Raw genomic sequence first — 25,188 nt, 5'->3', positions numbered from 1 at the left:
TTTATTTTCATACAAATTGAAACTATTTTTGTTTATTTTTTTATATATTTTCAAACAAATTTTCGTTATTTTATGTGTATTTTGAATATTTATTTTTTCTACAAATATACTTTCTTTTATCTGAATTTTTTTTATTGAATTTGAAACGAATTTACCTTATTTTGTATATCTATTTTCATACAAATTAAAATACTTCTGTGTATTTTTGTATATAGTTTTATATAAATTTAAGTTATTTTATGTGTATTTTGTATATTTATATTTATACAAATACACATTCTTTTATTGGTATTTTGTATATTTATTTTGATACGAATTTACATTATTTTATGTGTATTTTGTATACATATTTTTATACTCATTTACATTATCTAATGTGTGTTTTGTATATTTTTTTATGCAAACTAATTTTATGTGCATTTTTGTACATATATTTTTATAGAAACTTAAAACGTTATTTTATGTGTATTTTGTATGTTTTCTCATACAAATTTACATTATTTAATTAGTTTTTTGTTTATTTATTTTGATACGAATGACTTGATTATCGGTGTATTTTGTAAATATTTTTTTATACGTATTTACATTACTTAATGTGTATTTTGTTTATATATTTTTTTTACAAATTTACGTTATTATATGTGTATTTGTTAAAAATATTTTGAAACGAATTTACTTTATTTTATGTATTTTGTATATATATTTCAATTCAAATTTAGCTTATTTTGTGTGTATTTTGTATATATATTTTCATACAAATTTAATTACTTCTGTGTATTTTTGTATATAGTTTTATACAAATTTACGTTATTTTATGTGCATTTTGTATATTTATATTTATACAAATACACATTCTCTTATTGGTATTTTGTTTATTTATATTTATACGAATTTACATTATTTTATGTGTATTTTGTATACGTTTTTGATTCGTATTTACTTAATTTTATTTGTATTTTGTATATATATATTTATAGAAATCTACGTTATTTTATGTGTATTCGTATATATATTTTGAAACAAATTTACGTTGTTTTATATGTTTTTTGCATATCTATTTCAATACAAATTTACATTATTGTATGTGCATTTTGTATATTTATTTTAATACAAATTCAAATATTTTATGTGTATTTTGGTATATATAATTTTATAAAAAATACGTTATTTTATAGGTATTTTGCATCTTGTATTTTGAATATTAATTTTAATATATGTGTATTTGGATATATATTTTGATACAAATTTACATTATTTTATGTATTTTCTATATTTATTTCAATTCAAATTTAGCTTATTTTATGTGTCTTTTGTATATCTATTTTCATACAAATTTAATTATTTTTGTTTATTTTTGTATATAGTCTTATACAATTTTACGTTATTTTATGTGTATTTTGTATATTTATATTTATAGAAGCAAACATTCTTTTATTGGCATTTAGTTTATTTATTTTGATACGAATTTACATTATTTTATGTGTATTTTGTATACATTTTCTTATACGTATTTACTTCATTTTATGTGTATTTTGTATATATATTTTTATAGAAATCTACGTTATTTTATGTGTATTCGTATATATATTTTGAAACAAATTTACATTGTTTTATGTGTATTTTGCATATCTATTTCAATACAAATTTACCTTATTGTATGTGCATTTTGTATATTTATTGTAATACAAATTTAAATATTTTATGTGTATTTTGGTATATATATTTTCATAAAAAAAGCGTTGTTTTATGGGTATTTTGCATCTTTATTTTCATACAAATTTACATTATTTTATTAATATTCTGTGTATTTATTTTGATACTATTATACATTATTCTATTTGTGTTTTGTATATATTTTATTTATACATATTTACATTATTTAATGTGTATTTTCAATATATATTTCATACAAATTTACGTTTTTTTAAGTGTATTTGTTTATATATTTTCATTCAAATTTACATTATTTTATGTGTATTTTGTATATGTATTTCAATAGAAATTTAACTAGTTTTATGTGTATTTTGTATATATATTTTTATACAAATTTAAATTATTTTTGTGTATTTTTTTAATAGAGTTTTATACAAATTTACAATATTTTATGTGTATTTTGTATATCTATTTTCATACAAATACAAATTCTTTTATTGATATTTTGTTTATTTATTTTGATGCGAATTTACATTATTTAATGTGTATTGTGTATATATATTTTTATACGTATTAACGTCATTTCATGTGTATTTTGTATATATATTTCTATAGAAATATTCGTTATTTTATGTGTATTCGTATATATATTTTGAAACAAATATACATTGTTTTATGTGCATTTTGTATATTTTTTCAATACAAATTTCTCTTATTGTACGTGCATTTTGTATATTAATTTTAATACAAATTTAATTATTCTATGTGTATTCTTGTATATGTATTTTTTAAAAAATATGCTTTATTTTATGGGTATTTTGCTTCTTTATTTTCACACAAAATTACATTATTTTATTGATATTCTGTGTATTTATTTTGATACGATTTTACATTATTCTATGTATATGTTGTATATCTATTTTATACAAATGTACGTTATTATATGTGAATTTGTTTTCATTTCATACAAATTTACATTATTTTATGTGTATTTTGTACATATATTTAAATACAAATTTAACTAATTATATGTGTATTTTGTATATCTATTTTCATACAAATTGAAATTTATTTTTTTGTTTTTTGTATATACTTTTATTCAAATTTTCGTAATTTTATGTGTATTTTGTATATTTATTTTCTTACAAATATACGTTCTTTTATCGGAATTTTGTTTATTTATTTTGATACGAATTTTCATTTTTTTTAGGTGTATTTGATATATATATTTTTATACTTATTTACATAATTTTATATGTATTTTGAATATATATTTTCATAGAAATTTAATCTATATGTATATACAAAAAAACACAAAAATAATTTAAATTTGTATGAAAATAAATATACAAAATACACATAAAATTAGGTAAATTTGTATTGAAATACATATACAAAATACACTTAAAATAATGTAAATTTGAATGAAATTATATAAACAAATACACTTAAAATGACGTTAATTTGTATAAAATATATATAAAAAATACACATTAAATAATGAAAATATGTATAAAAAAATATATACAAAACACAAATAGTATAACATAAAATCGTATCAAAATATATACACTGAATATTAATAAAATAATCTACATTTGTATGAAAACTAAGATGCAAAATACCTATAAAATAACGCATTTTTTATAAAATTATGTATACCAAAATACACATAAAATGTTTGAATTTGTATTAAAATAAATATACAAAATGCACATACAATAATGTAAATTTGTATTGAAATAGATATGCAAAAAACATATAAAACAATGTAAATTTGTTTCAAAATATATATACGAATACACATAAAATAACGTAGATTTCTATAAATATATATATACAAAATACAAATAAAATTAAGTAAATACGAATCAAAAATGTATACAAAATACACATAAAATAATGTAAATTCGTATAAATATAAATAAACAAAATACCAATAAGAGAATGTGTATTTGTATAAATATAAATATACAAAATGCACGTAAAATAACGTAAATTTGTATAAAACTATATACAAAAATACACAGAAGTAATTAAATTTGTATGAAAATAGATATACAAAATACACACAAAATAAGCTAAATTTGAATTGAAATATATATACAAAATACATAAAATAAAGTAAATTCGTTTCTAAATATTTTTAACAAATACACATATAATAACGTAAATTTGTAAAAAAAACATATAAACAAAATACACATTAAGTAATGTAAATACGTATAAAAAAATATTTACAAAATACAACAATAATCAAGTCATTCGTATCAAAATAAATAAACAAAAAACTAGTTAAATAATGTAAATTTGTATGAGAAAACATATACAAAATACACATAAAATAACGTTTTAGGTTTCTATAAAAATATATGTACAAAAATGCACATAAAATTAGTTTGCATAAAAAAATATATACAAAACACACATTAGATAATGTAAATGAGTATAAAAATATGTATACAAAATACCTATGAAATAATCTAAACTCGTATCGAGTTAAATTAAGAAAATAACAATAAATAAAATAAAATAATGTAATTTTGGATGAACATATATATAAAAAACACACATAAAATAACCTAAAACAAATAGAATAATGTAAATTCGTATCAAAATAAATACACCGAATATTAATGAAATAATGTAAATTTGTATGAAAATAAAGATGCAAAATTTCCATAAAATAGCGCATTTCTTATAAAAATATATATACCAAAATACACATAAAATATTTAAATTTGTATTGAAATAAATATACAAAATGCACATACAATAAGGTAAATTTGTATTGAAAGAGATATGCAAAAATACATATAAAACAATGTAAATTTGTTTCAAAATATATATACGAATACAAATAAAAAAACGTAGATTTCTATAAAACTATATATACAAAATACACATAAAATTAACTAAATACGCATAAAAAATTGTATAAAAAATACACATAAAATAATGTAAATTCGATTTAAAATAAATAAACAAAATACCAATAAAAGAATGTGTATTTGGATAAATATAAATATACAAAATACATATAAAATAAACATAAGAATAAGGTAGATTTGTAATAAAATATATACAAAATACACAAAATAATGTAAATTTATATGAAAATATATACAAAATACACATAAAATACCATGAATTTGTATAAAATATATATTCAAAATAAATATTAAATAATGTAAAAGCGTATAAAATATATATACAATGTACATATAAAATAATGTAAATTCGTATCAATATAAATCAACATATATATATAAATATATAAATAAATATATATATATATATATATATATATATTTATTTATATATTTATATATATATATATATATAAATATATAAATAAATATATATATATATATATATATATATATATATATATATATATATATAAATATAAAATATACAAAATATAATTTGAGTTTATATGAATAGATATACAAATACACATAAAACTAGGTAAATTTCTTTTGAAATGTATATACAAAATAGATATAAAATATTGTAAATTTGTGTAAAAATATATAAACAAATACACATATAATAACGTAAATTTCTATATAAAATATATACAAAATACACATAGAATAATGTCAAATCGTATCAAAATGAATGAGCAGAATATCAATAAAATAATGTATATTTGTATATATAAATGCAAAATACCAAAAATAAAGCATATGTTTATAATATACAAATACAAAATACACATAATTATTTTTGTATTAAAATTAATATACAAAATGCGTATATAATAAAGGTAAATTTGTATTGAAAAAATAACACATACGTTTTCTCTTACAAATTTATATTATTTTATTGGTATTTTGTATTTATTTTGATACAAATTACATGATTATGTGTATTTTGTATATATTTTTATACATATTTACATTATTTAATGTATTTTTTTATATATTTTCATACAAATTTACGTTATTATATGTATATTTGTATAAATATTTTGATACAAATTTAGTTTATTTCATGTATTTTATATATATTTCAATTCAAATTTAGCTTATTTTGTGTGTATTTTGTATATATTTTCATACAAATTTAATTACTTCTAGGTATTTTTGTATATAGTTTTATATAAATTTACGTTATTTTATGTGTATTTGTATAAATATATTTATACAAATACACATTCTTTTTATTGGTATTTTTTATTTATTTTGATACGAATTTACATTATTTTATGTATTTTGTATACATTTTTATACGTATATACATCATTTTATGTGTATTTTGTATATATATTTATAGAAATCTACGTTATTTTATGTGTAGTCGTATATATATTTTTAAACACATTTACTTTGTTTTATGTATTTTGCATATCTATTTCAATACAAATTTACCTTATTGTATGTGTTTTTATATTTATTTTAATACAAATTTAATTTTTATGTGTATTTTGTATATATATTTATATAAAAAAATGTAATTTTATTGTATTTTACATAAATTTACATTTACATTTGTATACAATATATACAATATTTTATTTATGTATTTTGTATATTTATTTTGATACAAATTTACATTATTTTGTGTATTTTTGTATATATTTTTATACAAATTTACGTTATTTTATGTATTTGTATATGTATTTCATACAAATTTACATTATTTTATGTGTATTTTGTATATTTATTTTACAAATTTAAATTATTTTGTGTATTTTGTATATATATTTTTATACAAATTTACATTATTTCATGTGTATTTTGTATATAGTTTCTATACAAATCTAAGTTATTTTATGTGTATTCGTATATAGATTTTTAAACAAATTTACACTTTATGTATTTTCATATTTTTTAATACAAATTTGCCTTGTGTATGTGCATTTTGTATATTAATTTTAATACAAATTGAATTATTATATGTGTATTTTTGTATATGTATTTTTAAAAAAATATATTTTATTTTATAGGTATTTTGCATCTTTATTTTCATACAAATTTAAATTATTTTATTGATATTCTGCTTATTCATTTTGATACGATTTGACATTATTCTAAGTGTATTTTTTATATATTTTTCATACAAATTTACCTTATTTTATGTGTATTTGTTTATATATTCTGAAAAATTTACAATATTTTATGGGTATTTTGTATATATATTTAAAAAAAATTTACCTAGTTTTATGTATTTGAATATCTATTTTCATACAAACTCAAGTATTTTATGTATTTTTGTATATATTTCAATACAAATTTAGTTATGTTATGTGTATTTTGTAAATCTATTTTCATTCAAATATATATTATTTTATTAGTATTTTGTTGATTTTATATTGATGCAATTTATTATTTTATATGTACTTTTATATATATTTTATACGCATTTACATTATTTAATATTTATTTTGAATATATAATTTTATACAAACTCATGGTATTTTATGTGTATTTGTATATATATTTTTCATATAAATTTACATTATTTTATGTGTATTTTGTACATATATTTCATTACAAATTACCTTATTTTATATTTATTTTGTGTGTGTATTTTGTACATTTATATTTATTCAAATACACATTCTTTTTAATTATTTTGTTTATTTATTTTGTTTAATTTATATTATTTTATGTGTATTTTGTTTACATTTTTCATACGTATTTACCTAATTTTATGTATTTTTATATATATTTAGAAATCTACGTTATTTATGTGTATTCATTATATATATTTTGAAACAAATTTACTTTATTTTATATGTATTTTATATCTCTTTCAATAAAGTCTACCTTATTGTATGTGCATTTTGTATATTTATTTCAATACAAATTTTAAATATTTTATGTATTTTAGGTATATATATTTTTTATGAAATGCCGCTATTTGATAGAATTTTGCATCTTTATTTCTTTCATACAAATTTACATTATTTTATTAATAATCTGTGTATTTATTTTGATACTGATCTTACATTATTCTATTTATTTTTTGTATCTATATTTTTATACATATTTACATTATTTAATATATATCTTGCATATATATTTCATACAAATTTATTATCTGTTATTTATTTTCATACTAAATACACATTCTTTTCATGATATTTTTGTTTATTTATTTTGACACGAATTTACATTACTAATTTGTATTATTATATATATATTTTTATACGTATTTACATAATTTCATGTGTATTTTATATATATATTTCTATAAAATCTACGTTATTTTATGTGTATTCGTATATATATTTTGAAACAAATTTACAATGTTTTATTTGTATTTGCGTTTTTTCAATACAAATTTACCTTATTGTATGTTATTTGAATATTTATTTTTTTCTACAAATATACTTTCTTTTATCATTTTGTTTATTACCTTATTTTGTATATCTATTTTCACTTGCTAAATTAAATACTTTTGTGTATTTTTTGTATAGTTTTATATAATTTTTTGTTATTTTGTGTGTATTTTGTATATTTATTTTCATTCATATACACATTATTTTATTGGTATTTACAACATGTATTTATTTGATACAAATTACATTATTCTATGTGTATTTTGTATACATATTTTTTTATCTCATTTGCATTATCTAATATTGTATTTTCATATATTTTTATGCAAACTAATTTTATGTGCATTTTGTATGCATATATTTTATAAAACTTAAAACGTTTATTTTATGTGTATTTTGTATATGTTTTCTCTTACAAATTTACATTATTTAATTAGTTTTTGTTTTATTTATTTTGAATGACGATTATCAGTGTATTTTGTAAATATTTTTTATACGTTTGTTACATTGCACTTATGTGTATTTTGTTTATATATTTTTTTTACAAATTTACGTTAATATATGTGTATTTTGTAAAATGTTTTGAAATGATTTACTTTATTTTATGTATTTTGTATATATATTTTCAATTCAAATTTAGCTTATTTTATTGTATTTTATGTATATATTTTCATACAAATTTAATTACTATATGTTTTGTATATAGTTTTATATAAATTTACGTTATTTTATGTGCATTTGTATATTTATATTTATACTAAATACACATTCTCTTATTAATGGTATTTTGTTTATTTATATTTACCACAAATTTACATTATTTTATATGTATTTTGTATACATTTTTGATTCGTATTTATGACTACTTAATTTTATTTTGTATTTTAATATATATATATTTATAAAATCTACATTTATTTATGTGTATTCATTATATATATTTTGAAACAAATTTACATTATTTTATATATTTTTTGCATATCTATTTCAATACAAATTTACATTATTGTATGTACATTTTGTATATTTATTTTGATACAAATTCAAATATTTTTGTGTATTTTTGTATATATAATTTTATAAAAATACATCATTTGTATTTTATTATTTGTATATTAATTTTAATATATGTGTATTTGAATATATATTTCGATACAAATTTACATTATTTTATGTATTTTTTTATATATATTTCAATACAAATTTAGCTCATTTAATGTGTATTTTATATATCTATTGTCATACAAATTTTAATTATTTTTATGTATTTTTGTATATAGTTTTATACAAAGTTACGTTATTTTATATGTATTTTGAATATTTATTTACTTACAAATACACATTCTTTTATTTGTATTTTGTTTATTTATTGTGATACAAATTTACCTTATTTTATGTGTATTTTGTATATATATTTTTATAAGTATTTACATCATTTCATGTGTACTTTGTAAATATATTTTTGTAGAAATTTACGGTATTTTATGTATACTCGTATATATAATTTTAACAAATTTACATTGTTTTAAGTGTATTTTACAAGTCTATTTCAATTCAAATTTATCTTATTGTATGTGCATTTTGTATATTTATTGTGTACAAATTTAAATATTTTATGTGTATTTTGGTATATACATTTTCATAAAAAATGCGTTGTTTTATGGGTATTTTGCATCTTTATTTTCATACAAATTTACATTATTTTATTAATATTCTGTGTATTTATTTGGTACTATTTTACATTATTCTATTTGTGTTTTGTATATTTTTTTTTATACATATTTACATTATTTAATGTGTATTTTCTATATATATTTCATACAAATTTACGTTATTTTAAGTGTATTTGTTTATATATTTTCATTCAAATTTACATTATTTTATGTGTATTTTGTATATGTATTTCAATAGAAATTTAACTAGTTTTATATTATTTTGTATATATATTTTTATACCAATTTAAATTATTTTTGTGTATTTTTTTAATGAGTTTTATACAAATTTACAATATTTTATGTGTATTTTGTATATCTATTTTCATACAAATACACATTCTTTTATTGATATTTTGTTTATTTATTTTGATGCAATTTACATTATTTAATGTTATTGTATATATATTTTTATACGTATTTACGTCATTTCATGTGTATTTTGTATATATTTCTATAGAAATCTACTTTGATTTATGTGTATTCGTATATAGATTTTGAAACAAATTTAAACTGTTTTATGTGTATTTTGCATATTTTTTCAATACAAATTTACCTTATTGTATAAGCATTTTGTATATTAATTTTAATACAAATTTAATTATTCCATGCATATTTTTGTATATGTATTTTTATAAAAATATGCTTTATTTTACATGTATTTTGCATCTTTATTTTCATACAAATTTACATTATTATATTGATATTCTGTGTATTTATTTTGATACGATTTTACATTATTGTATGTGTGTTTTGTATATATATTTTAAACAAATGTGCGTTATTTTATGTTTATATGTTTTCATTTCATACAAATTTACATTATTTTATATGTATTTTGTACATGTATTTAAAGAAAATTTAACTAATTATATGTATTTTGTATATCTATTTTTATACAAATTGAAATTATTTTTGTGTTTGTATATACTTTTATTCAAATTTTCGTAATTTTATGTATTTTGTATATTTATTTTCCTACAAATATACGTTCTTTTATCAGATTTTGTTTATTTATTTTGATACAATTTTCATTTTTTAGGTGTATTTGATATATATATTTTTATACTTATTTACATAATTTTATATGTATTTTGAATATATATTTTCATAGAAATTTACTCTATATGTATATACAAAAACACAAAATAATTTAAATTTGTATGAAAATAAATATACAAAATACACATAAATGGTAAATTTGATGAAATACATATACAAAATACACTTAAAATAATGTAAATTTGAATGAAATTATATAAACAAATACACTTAAAATGACGTTAATTTGTATAAAATATATATAAAAATACACATTAAATAATGAAAATATGTATAAAAAATATATACAAAACACAAATAGTATAATATAAAATCGTATCAAAATATATATACAGAATATTAATAAAATAATGTACATTTGTATAAAATTATATATACAAAATACACATAAAATATTTGATTTTTATAAAATAAATATACAAAATACACATAAAATAAATTTGTTGAAAATATGCAAAAACATAAAACAATAATGTAAATTTGAATGAAAATATATAAAATACACATAAAATAACGTAAATTCTATAAATATACAAAATACAAATAAAATTAAGTAAATACGAATCAAAAATATACAAAATACACATAAAATAATGTAAATTCATATAAAAATAAATATACAAAATGCATAAGAATGTGTTTGTATAAATATAAATATACAAAATGCACATTAAATAACGTAAATTTGTATAAAACTATATACAAAATACACAAAGTAATTAAATTTGTGTAAAATATATACAAATACACACAAAAATAATAAATTTGGATTGAAATATATATAGAAAACACATAAAATAAAGTAAATACAAATAAACAAATACACATTAAATAATTTAAATTTGAAAAAAATATATAAACAAAATACATAAAATAATTAAATTTGTAAAAAATATATGTAAGAATACACAAATAATATAAATTTGTATGAAAATATATATACAAATACACATAAAATAACATGAATTTGTAAAATGTTTCAAAATATACGAATACACACAATAAAATAACGTAAATTTTATGAAAATGTATATATATAAAATACACATAAAATAGTTTAAATACGTGAAAATATATATACAAAATACACATAAAATAATGTAAATTCGTAAAAATTAAATACACAAAATTCAATAAAAGAATGTATATTTGTAGGAAAATATATACAAAAACAAATAAAATAACTAAATTTGTATAAAAATATATACAAATATACAAAATAATTTAAATTTGTTTGAAAATAGATATGCAAATACACATAAAGTTAGGCAAATTTGTATTGAAATACATATACAAAACTCACATAAAATAATGTAAATTTGTATGAAAATATATAAACAAATACATATAAAATCACGCAAATTTGGATAAAATATATATATACAAAATATACATTAAATATTTTAAATATGTATAAAAATATATTATATTATATATATTTTATTGATATTTACGCGTTATTTATGTGTATTTTGTATATGTTTTTCTCATAAAATTTACATTATTTTATTAGTATTTTGTCTATTTATTTTGATACGAATTACATGATTATTTGTGTATTTTTACATTTTTATACGTATTTACATTATTTAATGTATATTTTGTTTATATATTTTATACAAATTTACGTTATTATATGTGTATTTGTATAGGTATTTTGATACAAATTTACATTATTTTATGTATTTTGTATATATATTTCAATTAAAATTTAGCTTATTTTATGTGTATTTTGTATATCTATTTATATTAATACATAATCAAATATTTTATGTTTTTTCGTATATATATTTTTTATAAAAAATGCGTTATTTTATGGGTATTTTGCATCTTAATTTTCATACAAATTTACATTATTTTATTAATATTTTCTGTATTTATTTTGATACGATTTTACATTATTTTATTTGTGTTTTGTATATATATTTTTTTATACATATTTACATTATTTAATGTTTTTTTTTGTATATATATTTGATACAAATTTACGTTATTTTAAGTCTATATGTTTATATATTTTCATTCAAATTTACATTATTATATGTGTATTTTGTATATGTATTTCAATACAAATTTACCTATTTTTATAAGTTTTTTGTATATTTATTTTCATTCAAGTTTAAATTATTTTTGTGTATTTTTGTATATAGTTTTATACAAATTTAGGTTATTTTATATGTATTTTGTATATCTATTTTCATACAAATACACATTTTTTTCATGATATTTTGTTTATTTATTTTGACACGAATTAACATTATTTAAATATGTATTTTGTATATATATTTTTATACGTATTTACATTATTTCAAGTGTATTTTGTATATATATTTCTTTAGAAATCTGCGTTATTTTATGTGTATTCGTATATATATTTTGAAACAAATTTACATTGTTTTATGTGTATTTTGCATATTTTTTCAATACAAATTTACCTTATTGTATGTGCATTTTGTATATTAATTTTAATACAAATTTGATTAATCTATGTGTATTTTTGTATATGTATTTTTATAAAAATATGTAATTAGTTAAATTTGTATTTAAATACATGTACAAAATACACATAAATAATGTAATTTGTATGAAATAACAAATTCACATAAAATAACGTACATTTGTATAAAATAGATATACAAAATAATTTTATGTGTATTTTGTATATTTATTTTCATACAAATTTTAATTATTTTGTGTATTTTTGTAAATAGTTTTATACAAACTTATGTTATGTTATGAGTATTTTTATATCTATTTTCATACAAATACACATTCTTTTATTGATATTTTCTTTATTTATTTTGACGAGAATTTAATTATTTAATGTATTTTGTATATATATTTTTATACGTATTTACATCATTTCATGTATTTTGTATATATCTTTCTATAAAATCTACGTTATATTATGTGTATTCGTATATAGATTTTTAAACAAATTTACACTTTTATGTATTTTGCATATTTTTCAATACAAATTTACCTTATTGTATATGCATTTTGTATATTAATTTTAATACAAATTTAATTATTCTATGTGTATTTTTGTATATGTATTTTTATTAAAATATGCTTTATTTTCTGGGTATTTTGCATCTTTAGTTTCATACAAATTTACGTGAATTTATTGAGATTCTGCTCATTCATGTGGAGACGATTTGACATTATTCTATGTGTATTTTGTATATATTTTCAAACAAATTTACGTTATTTTATGTGTATTTGTTTATATATTCTGACACAAATTTACAATATTTTATGGGTATTTTGTATATATATTTCAAAGAAATTTACCTAGTTTTATGTGTATTTTGAATATCTATTTTCATACAAACTCAAATTATTTTTATGTATTTTGTATATATTTCAATACAAATTTTAGTTATGTTATGTGTATTTTGTAAATCTATTTTCATTCAAATATATATTATTTTATTGGTATTTTGTTGATTTATATTGATACAATTTACATTATTTTATATGTACTTTTATATATATTTTTATACGCATTTACATTATTTAATATTTATTTTGAATATATTATTTTATACAAATTCATAGTATTTTCTGTGTATTTGTATATATATTTTCATATAAATTTACATTATTTTATGTATTTTGTATATATTTCATTACAAATTTACCTTATTTATGTTTATTTTGTATGTGTATTTTGTACATTTATATTTATACAAATACATTCTTTTATTAGTATTTTGTTTATTTATTTTGTTTCAATTTATATTATTTTATGTGTATTTTGTTTACATTTTTTTATACGTATTTACCTAATTTTATGTATTTTGTATATATATTTTATAGAAATCTACGTTATTTTATGTGTATTCGTATATATATTTTGAAACAAATTTACTTTGTTTTATATGTATTTTGCATATCTCTTTCAATAGAAGTTTACCTTATTGTATGTGCATTTTGTATATTTATTTCAATACAAATTTAAATATTTTATGTGTATTTTGGTATATATATTTTTATAAATGCGCTATTTGATAGAATTTTGCATCTTTATTTTCATACAAATTTACATTATTTTATTAATATTCAGTGTATTTATTTTGATACGATCTTACATTATTCTATTTGTTTTTTGTATATATTTTTTATACATATTTACATTATTTAATGTATATCTTGCATATATATTTCATACAAATTTATTATCTATTATTTATTTTCATACAAATACATTCTTTTCATGATATTTTGTTTATTTATTTTGACACAATTTACATTACTTAATATGTATTTTATATATATATATTTTTATACGTATTTACATAATTTCATGTGTTTTTTGTATATATATTTCTATAGAAATCTACGTTATTTTATGTGTATTCGTATATATATTTTGAAACAAATTTACAATGTTTTATTTGTATTTTGCGTTTTTTTTCAATACAAATTTACCTTATTGTATGTGTGCATTTTGTATATTAATTTTAATACAAATTTAATTATTCTATGTGTATTTTTGTATATGTATTTAAAAAATATGCTTTATCTTATGGTTATTTTGCATCTTTGTTTTCATACAAATTTAAATTATTTTATTGATATTCTGTGTACTTATTTTGATACGATTTTACATTATTCTATGTATAACAAAAATAAATACAGAATACACAAAATAGATATGCAAAATACATATAAACAATGTAAATTGTTTCAAAATATATACGAATACACATGACATGGGTATTTTGAATCTTAATTTTCATACAAATTTACATTATTTTATTAATATTTTCTGTATTTATTTTGATACGATTTTACATTATTTTATTTGTGTTTTGTATATATTTTTTTATACATATTTACATTATTTAATGTGTTTTTGTATATATATTTGATACAAATTTACGTTATTTTAAGTCTATATGTTTATATATTTTCATTCAAATTTACATTATTTTATGTGTAATTTGTATATGTATTTCAATACAAATTTACCTAATTTTATGTTTTGTATATTTATTTTCATACAAGTTTAAATTATTTTGTTTATTTTTGTATATAGTTTTATACAAATTTAGGTTATTTATGTGTATTTTGTATATCTATTTTCATACAAATACATTCTTTTCATATTTTTTATTTATTTTGACACGAATTTACATTATTTAATGTGTTTTGTATATATATTTTTATACGTATTTACATCATTTCATGTGTATTTTGAATATATATTTCTATAGAAATCTACGTTATTTTATGTGTATTCGTATATATATTTTGAAACAAATTTACACTGTTTGCTGTGTATTTTGCATATTTTTTCAATAAAAATTTACCTTATTGTATGTGCATTTTGTATATTAATTTTAATACAAATTTACATTATTTTATTGATATTCTGTGTATTTATTTGGTATGATTTTACATTATTCTATGTGTATTTTGTATATATATTTATATAAAAATGTATTTGTTTTCATTTCATACAAATCTACATTATTTTATGTGTTTTTTGTACATGTATTTAAATACAAATTTAACTAGTTATATTTTGTATATCTATTTTGTATGTATATTTTCATAGAAATTTACTCTATTTTATGAGTATTCGTATATATATTTTGATACAAATTTACATTATTGATGTGTATTTTGCATATCTATTTCAATACAAATTTTCTTTATTGTACGTGCATTTTGTATATTTATTTTAATACAAATTTAATTATTTTATATGTATTTTTGTATATATATTTTTATGCAAATATGCGTTATTATATGGATATTTTGCAGCTTTATTTTCATACAAATTTACATTATTTTATTGATATTCTCTTTATTTATTTTGATACGATTTAACATTATTCTATGTGTATTTTGTATATATTTTTTATACATATTTACATTATTTAAGGTTTATTTATATATATTTTATCAAATTTACATTATTTTATGTGTATTTGTTTATATATTTTTATACATATTTACATTATTTTATGTGTATTTTGTATATACATTTTCATAAAAAAAATTACGTTATTTTATTGTGTGTATTCGTATATATTTTGATACAAATTTATACAAATTCATGTTATTTAATGTGAATTTGTATATATATTTTCATGCAAATTCATATTATTTTATGTGTATTTTATCCTTATATTTCATTACAAATTTACCTTATTTTATATTTATTTTGTATATTTATTTCATTCAATTTTAAATTATTTTATGTGTATATTTGTATTTGTATTTAGGTTATTTTATGTGTATTTTATATATATATTTTCATCCAAAATTACATTATTTTATTGGTATTTTCTTAATTTAAGTCGATACAATTTAGATTATTTCATAGGTATTTTGTATACATTTTTATACTCATTTACATTATCTAATGTGTGTTTTGTATATATATTTTATGCAAATTTATTTTATGTTCATTTTGTACATATATTTTATAGAAATTTGCGTTATTTTATGTATATAGTTTTATATAAATTTACGTTATTTTATGTGCATTTTGTATATTTATATTTATACAAATACACATTCTTTTATTGCTATATTGTTTATTTATATTTATACAATTTACATTATTTTATGTGTATTTTGTATACATTTTTTATACGTATTTACTTAATTTTATGTGTATTTTGTATATGTATTTTATAGAAATCTACGTTATTTTATGTGTATTCATATATATTTTGAAACAAATTTCCATTATTTTATATGTATTTTGCATATCTATTTCAATACAAATTTACATTATTTTATGTGCATTTTGTATATTTATTTTGATACAAATTCAAATATGTTATTTGTATTTTGGTATAAATAATTTTATAAAAATGCGTTATTTTATATGTATTTTGCATCTTAATTTTCATACAAATTTACATTATTTTATTAATATTCTGTGTATAAATTTGATACGATTTTACATTATTCTATTTGTGTTTTGTATATATTTTTGATACATATTTACATTATTTAATGTGTATTTTGTATATATTTCATACAAATTTACGTTATTATATGTGTATTTGTTTATATATTTTCTTTCAAATTTACATTATTTTATGTGTATTTTGTATATGTATTTCAATAGAAATTAACCTAATTTTATGTGTATTTTGTATATTTCTTTTCATACAAATTTAAATTATTTTGTGTATTTTGTATATAGTTTTATACAAATTTAGGTTATTTATGTACGCATTTACATTATTTAATGTGTGTTTTGTATATATATTTTATCCAAAGTTAATTTATTTTACGTTCATTTGTGGACATATATTTTTATAGAAATTAGCGTTATTTTATATGTATTTGTATATGTTTTCTCATAAAAAATTACATTATTTTATTGCTATTTTGTTTATTTAGTTTGATACGAATTACATGATTATATGTGTATTTTGTACATATTTTTGATACGTATTTACATTACTTAATGTGTATTTTGTTTATATTTTTAAACAAATTTACGTTATTATATGTGTATTTGTATAAATATTTTGATAAAAATTTACATTATTTGATGTATTTTGTATATACATTTCAATTCAAATTTAGCTTATTTTATTTGTATTTTGTATACCTATTTTCATACAAATTTAATTACTTCTGTGTATTTTTGTATAGTTTTATACAAATTTACGTTATTTTATGTGTATTTTGTATTTTTATATTTATACAAATACATTCTTTATTAGTATTTTGTTTATTTATTTTGATACTAATTTACATTATTTTATGTGTATTTTGTATACATTTTTTTATACGTATTTACTTCATTTTACGTGTATTTTGTATATATATTTTTATACAAATCTACGTTATTTTATGTGTATTCGTATATATATTTTGAAACAAATTTACATTGTTTTATATGTATTTTGCATATCTATTTCAATACAGATTTACCTTATTGTATGTGTATTTTGTATATTTATTTTAATACAAATAAATTTTTTATGTGTATTTTGTATATATATTAAAAAAAATGCGTTATTTTATGGGTATTTTGCTTCTTTATTTTCATACAAATTTACATTATTTTATTAATATTCTGTGTATTTATTTTGATACGATTTTACATTATTCTATTTGTGTTTTGTATATATTTTTATACAAATTTACGTTATTTTAAGTGTATTTGTTTATGTATTTTCATTCAAATTTACAGTATTTTATGTGTATTTTGTATATGTATTTCAATACAAATTTACCTAATTTTATGTGTATTTTGTATATTTATTTTCATACAAATTTAAATTATATTGTATTTTGTATATAGTTTTATACAAATTTATATTTATCTTATGTGTATTTTGTATATTTATTTTCATACAAATACACATTCTTTATTAACATTTTGTTTATTTATTTTGACGAATTTACATTATTTAATGTGTATTTTGTATATATATATTTTTATACGTATTTACATCCTTTCATATGTATTTTGTATTTTTATAAAAAAAATGCGTTATTTTCTGGGTATTTTGCATCTTTATTTTCATACAAATTTACATTATTTTATTTACCTTCTGTGTATTTATTTTAATACGATTTTACATTATTCTATTTGTGTTTTGTATATATATTTTTATACATATTTACATTATTTAATAGTATTTTTTATATATTTTATACAAATTTATGTTAATTTAAGTGTATTTGTTTATATATTTTCATTCAAATTTACATTATTTTATGTATTTTGTATATGTATTTCTTTACAAATTTACCTAATTTTATGTGTATTTTGTATATTTATTTTCATACATATTTAACTTATTTTTGTGTATTTTTATATATAGTTTTATACAAATTTACGGTATTTTATGTGTATTTTGTATATGTATTTTCATACAAATACACTTTCTTTTATTGATATTTTAATTATTTATTTTGACACAATTTACATTATTTAATGTGTATTTTGTATATATATTTTATACGTATTTACAACATTTCATGTGTATTTTGTATATATATTTCTATAGAAATCTACGTTATTTTATGTGTATTCGTATATATATTTTGAAACAAATCTACATTATTTTATGTGTATTTTGTATTTATATTTCATTATAAATTTGCCTTATTTTAAGTTTATTTTATATCTATTTTCATTCAAATTCAAATCATTTTATGTGTATATATTTATTTGTATTTACGTTATTTTATGTATTTTCTATATATATTTTCATTCAAAATTACATTATTTTATCGGTATTTTGTTCATTTATTTCGATACAATTTAGATTATTTCATGTGTATTTTCTATACATATACATATAGAGTAAATTTCTGTGAAAATATATATTCAAAATACATATAAAATTATGTAAATAAGTATAAAATATATATATCAAATACACCTAAAAAATGAAAATTCGTATCAAAATAAATAAATAAAATTCCGATAAAAGAACGTATATTTGTAGGAAAATAAATATACAAAATACACATAAATTACGAAATTTGAATAAAATATATACAAAATACACAAAACTAATTAAAATATGTATGAAAATAGATATAGAAAAAACAAATATAATTATTTAAATTTGTATTTAAATACAGGTAAAAAATTCAAATAAAATAATTTAAATTTTTAAGAAATTAAAACAAATTCATAAAATAACGTACATTGGTATAAAATAGATATACAAAATATACATAGAATAATGTAAATCGTATCAAAATAAATACAGAATATCAATAAAATAATGTAATTTTGTATGAAAATAAGATGCAAATACCCATAAATAAAGCATATTTTATAAAATACATATACAAAATACACATAGAATAGCTAAATTTGTATTAAAATTAATATACAAAATGCACGTACAATAAGGAAATTTATTGAAAAATATGCAAAATGCACATAAAACAATGTATATTTGTTTCAAAATATATATACGAATACATAAAATAACGTATATTTCTCTAGAAATATATATACCAACTATACATGAAAGGACGTAAATACGTATAAAAATATATATACACAATACACATTAAAGACTGTAAAGTCGCATCAAAAGAAATCAACAAAAGATCAATAAAGAATGTGTATTTGTATGAAAATATATACAAAATACACAAAATATTGTAAATTTGTATAAAACTCTATACAAAATACACAAAAATAATTTAAATTTGTATAAAATATATATACAAAATACACATGAAATTAGGTAAATTTCTATTGAAATACATATACAAAATACACATAAAAATATGTAAATTTGAATAAAATATATAAACAAATACACTTAAAATAACGAAAATTTTGAAATATATATAGAAAATACATTAAATAATGTAAATATGTAAAAATATATACAAAACACAAATAGAATAATGTAAATAGTATCAAAATAAATACACAGAATATTAATAAAATAATGTAAATTTGTGAAAATAAAGATGCAAAATACCCATAAAACAACGCATTTTTATGAAATATATACCAAAATGCACATAAAATATTTAATTGTATTACAATAAATATACAAAATGCACATACAATAAGGTAAATTTGTATTGAAATAGATATGCAAAATACATATAAACAATGTAAATTTGTTTCAAAATATACATACGAATACACATAAAATAATTCGTGAATTTCTATAAAATATATATACAAAATACATAAAATAAGTAAATACGTATAAAAATGTATACAAAATACACATAAAATAATGTAAATTCGTATCAAAATAAATAAACTAAATGCCAATAAAAGAATGTTTACTTATATAAATATAAATATACAAAATACACATAAAATAACGTAAAATTGTATAAAACTATATACAAAAATAAACAAAAATAATTAAATTTGTATGAAAATAGATATACAAAAGACACATAAAATATGCTAAATTTGAATTGAAATAAATATAGAAAATACATAAAATATTGTAAATTTGTATCAAAATATATATTCAAATGTACATATAATAACGTAAATTTGTATCAAAATATATAAACAAAATACACATTAAATAATGTAAATACGTATAAAAGGTATGTACGTAATGTAAAAATTTATAAAATTAAAGATGCAAAATACCCATAAAATAACTCATATTTAAAAAAAATATATAAAAATACATAAAATAATTAAATTTGTATTAAAATAAATATACAAAATACACATACAATAAGGTGATTTTATTGAAATAGATATGCAAAAACACATAAAATAATGAAAATTTTTATCAAAATATATACGAATACACAATAAAATTACGTAAATTTTTATGAAAATATATACAAAATACACATAAAATAATGTAAATACATAAAAATGTATACAAAATACACATAAAATAATGTAAATTCGTATCAAAATAAATAACAAAATTTCCTCTAAAAGAATGTATATTTGTAGGAAAATATATATACAAAATACAAATAAAATAACAAAAATATGTATAAAAAATATACAAAAATACACAAAAATGATTTAAATTTGTTTGAAAATAGGTATGCAAAATACACATGAAATTAGGCAAATTTTAATTGAAATACATATACAAAATACATATAAAATAATGTAAATTTGTATGAAACTATATAAACAAATACACATAAGATAACGTAAATTTCCATAAAATATATATACAAAATATACATTAAATAATGTAAATATGTCTAAAAATATATATACAAAATACACAGAATAACGTAGAATCGTATCAAAATAAATAAACAGACAATCAATAAAATAATGTAAATTTGTATGAAAATAAAGATGCAAAATACCCATATAATAACGCATATTTGTTTAAAAATATATATACAAAAATACACATAAAATAATTAAATTTGCATCAAAATAAATATACAAAAGGCACATACAATAAAGAAAATTTGTATTGAAATAGATCTGCAAAAAACATAAATAATATAAATTTGTATCAAAATAAATATACGAATACACATAAAATAGAGTAAATTTCTATTAAAATATATATTTAAAATACATATAAAATTATGTAAATAAGTATAAAAATATATATCAAATACACCTAAAATAATGAAAATTCGTATCAAAATAAATAAACAAAATTCCGATAAAAGAACGTATATTTGTAGGAAAATAAATATACAAAATTCACATAAAATTACGAAAATTAATTTCAATTTGTATGAAAATAGATATACATAATACACATATAATTAGTTAAATTTGTATTTAAATACATGTACAAAATACACATAAAATAATGTAAATTTGTATGAAATGAAAACAAATTCACATAAAATAACGTACATTTGTATGAAATATATATACAAAACATACATAGAATAATGTAAAATCGTATCAAAATAAATACACAGAATATCAATAAAATAATGTAATTTTGTATGAAAATAAAGATGCAAAATACCCATAAAATAAAGCATATTTTTTAAAAATACATATACAAAAATACACATAGAATAATTAAATTTGTATTAAAATTAATATACAAAATGCATGTATATTTATTTCAAAATATATATACGAATACTCATAAAATAACGTATATTTCTATAAAAATATATATACAAAATACACATGAAATGACGTAAATACGTATAAATATATATATATATAAACTCTACACATTAAATAATGTAAATTCGCGTCAAAATAAATAAACAAAATACCAATAAAATAATGTAAATTTGTATGAGAAAATATATACAAAATACACTTAAAATATTTTAAATTTATATAAAACTCTTTTATAAAAATATATATACCAAAATAATAAAATATTTAAATTTGTATTACAATAAATATACAAAATGCACATACAATAAAATAATTTATATTGAAATAGATATGCTAAATACATATAAAACAATGTAAATTTGCTTCAAAATATATATACCAATACACATAAAATAACGTAGATTACTATAAAATATATATACAAATACATTAAATGAAATAAATACGTATAAGAAAATGTATACAAAGTACACATAAAATAATTAAATTTGTATTAAAATAAATATACAAAATACACATACAATAAGGTAAATCTATATTGAAATAGATATGCAAAATAAACATAAAATAATGTAAATTTGTATCAAATCATATACGAATACACACAATAAAATAACGTAAATTTTTATGAAAATATACATAAAAAATATACATAAAATAATGTAAATACGTAGAAAAATATATATACAAAATACACATAAAATTATGTAAATTCTTATGAAAATAAATGAACAAAATTCCACTAAAAGAATGTATATTTGTAGGAAAATATAAATAAAAAATACAAATAAAATAACTAAAATTTAATATAAAATATATAAAAATTCATAAAAATAATTTAAATTTGTTTGAAAATAGATATGCAAAATACACATAAAATTAGGCAAATCGGTATTGAAATACTTATACAAATTACACATAAAATATTTTGTAAATTTGTATGAAAATATATAAACAAATACACATAAAATAGCGTAAATTTATATAAAATATATATAAAAAATATGCATTAAATAATGTAAATGTGTGTAAAAATATATATACAAAATACACATAGAATAATGTAAAATCGTAACAAAATAAATAAACAGAATATCATTAAAATAATGTAGATTTGTATGAAAATAAAGATGCAAAATACCCAAATAATATCGCATATTTTTACAAAAATACACATAAAATAATTGAATTTTTATTAAAATAAATATACTAAATACACATACAATATGGTAAATTTGTATTGAAATAGATATGCAAAATAAACATAAATAATGTAAAATTGTATCAAAATATATACGAATACCCATAAAATAGAGTAAATTTCTGTAAAATATATATTCAAAACACAAATAAAATGATATAAATAAGTATAAATATATACATATATAATACAACTAAAATAATTTTAATTCGTATAAAATTAAATAAACTAAACTACGATAAAGATGCAAGATACACATTATATGTGAGAAAAAATATACAAAATATATGAATTTTGTAAAATATATATAAAAAATACTAAAATTAATTTCAATTTGTATGAAAATGAATATACAAAATACTCATATAATTAAATAAATTTGTATTTAAATACATGTACAAAATATACATAAAATTAGGTAGATTTGTATTGAAATACATATACAAAATACACATAAAATAATGTAATTTGAATGAAAATATATAAAAATACACCTAAAATTACGTAAATTTGTATAAAATATATATAAAAAATACATTAAATAATGTCAATATGTATAAAAAATATATATACAAAACAAAAATATAATAATGTAAAATAGTATCAAAATAAATACACATAATCTTAATAAAATAATGTAAATTTGTATGAAAATTAAGATGCACAATACACATAAAAAACATTTTTATAAAATATATATACCAAAATACACATAAAATATTTAAATTTGTATTAAAATAAATATACA

The sequence above is a fragment of the Eriocheir sinensis genome, unplaced genomic scaffold (genome assembly GCF_024679095.1).
Source record: "Eriocheir sinensis breed Jianghai 21 unplaced genomic scaffold, ASM2467909v1 Scaffold149, whole genome shotgun sequence".
In the NCBI taxonomy this organism is placed as follows: domain Eukaryota; kingdom Metazoa; phylum Arthropoda; class Malacostraca; order Decapoda; family Varunidae; genus Eriocheir; species Eriocheir sinensis.
Note: the sequence above shows the minus strand (reverse complement) of the source record.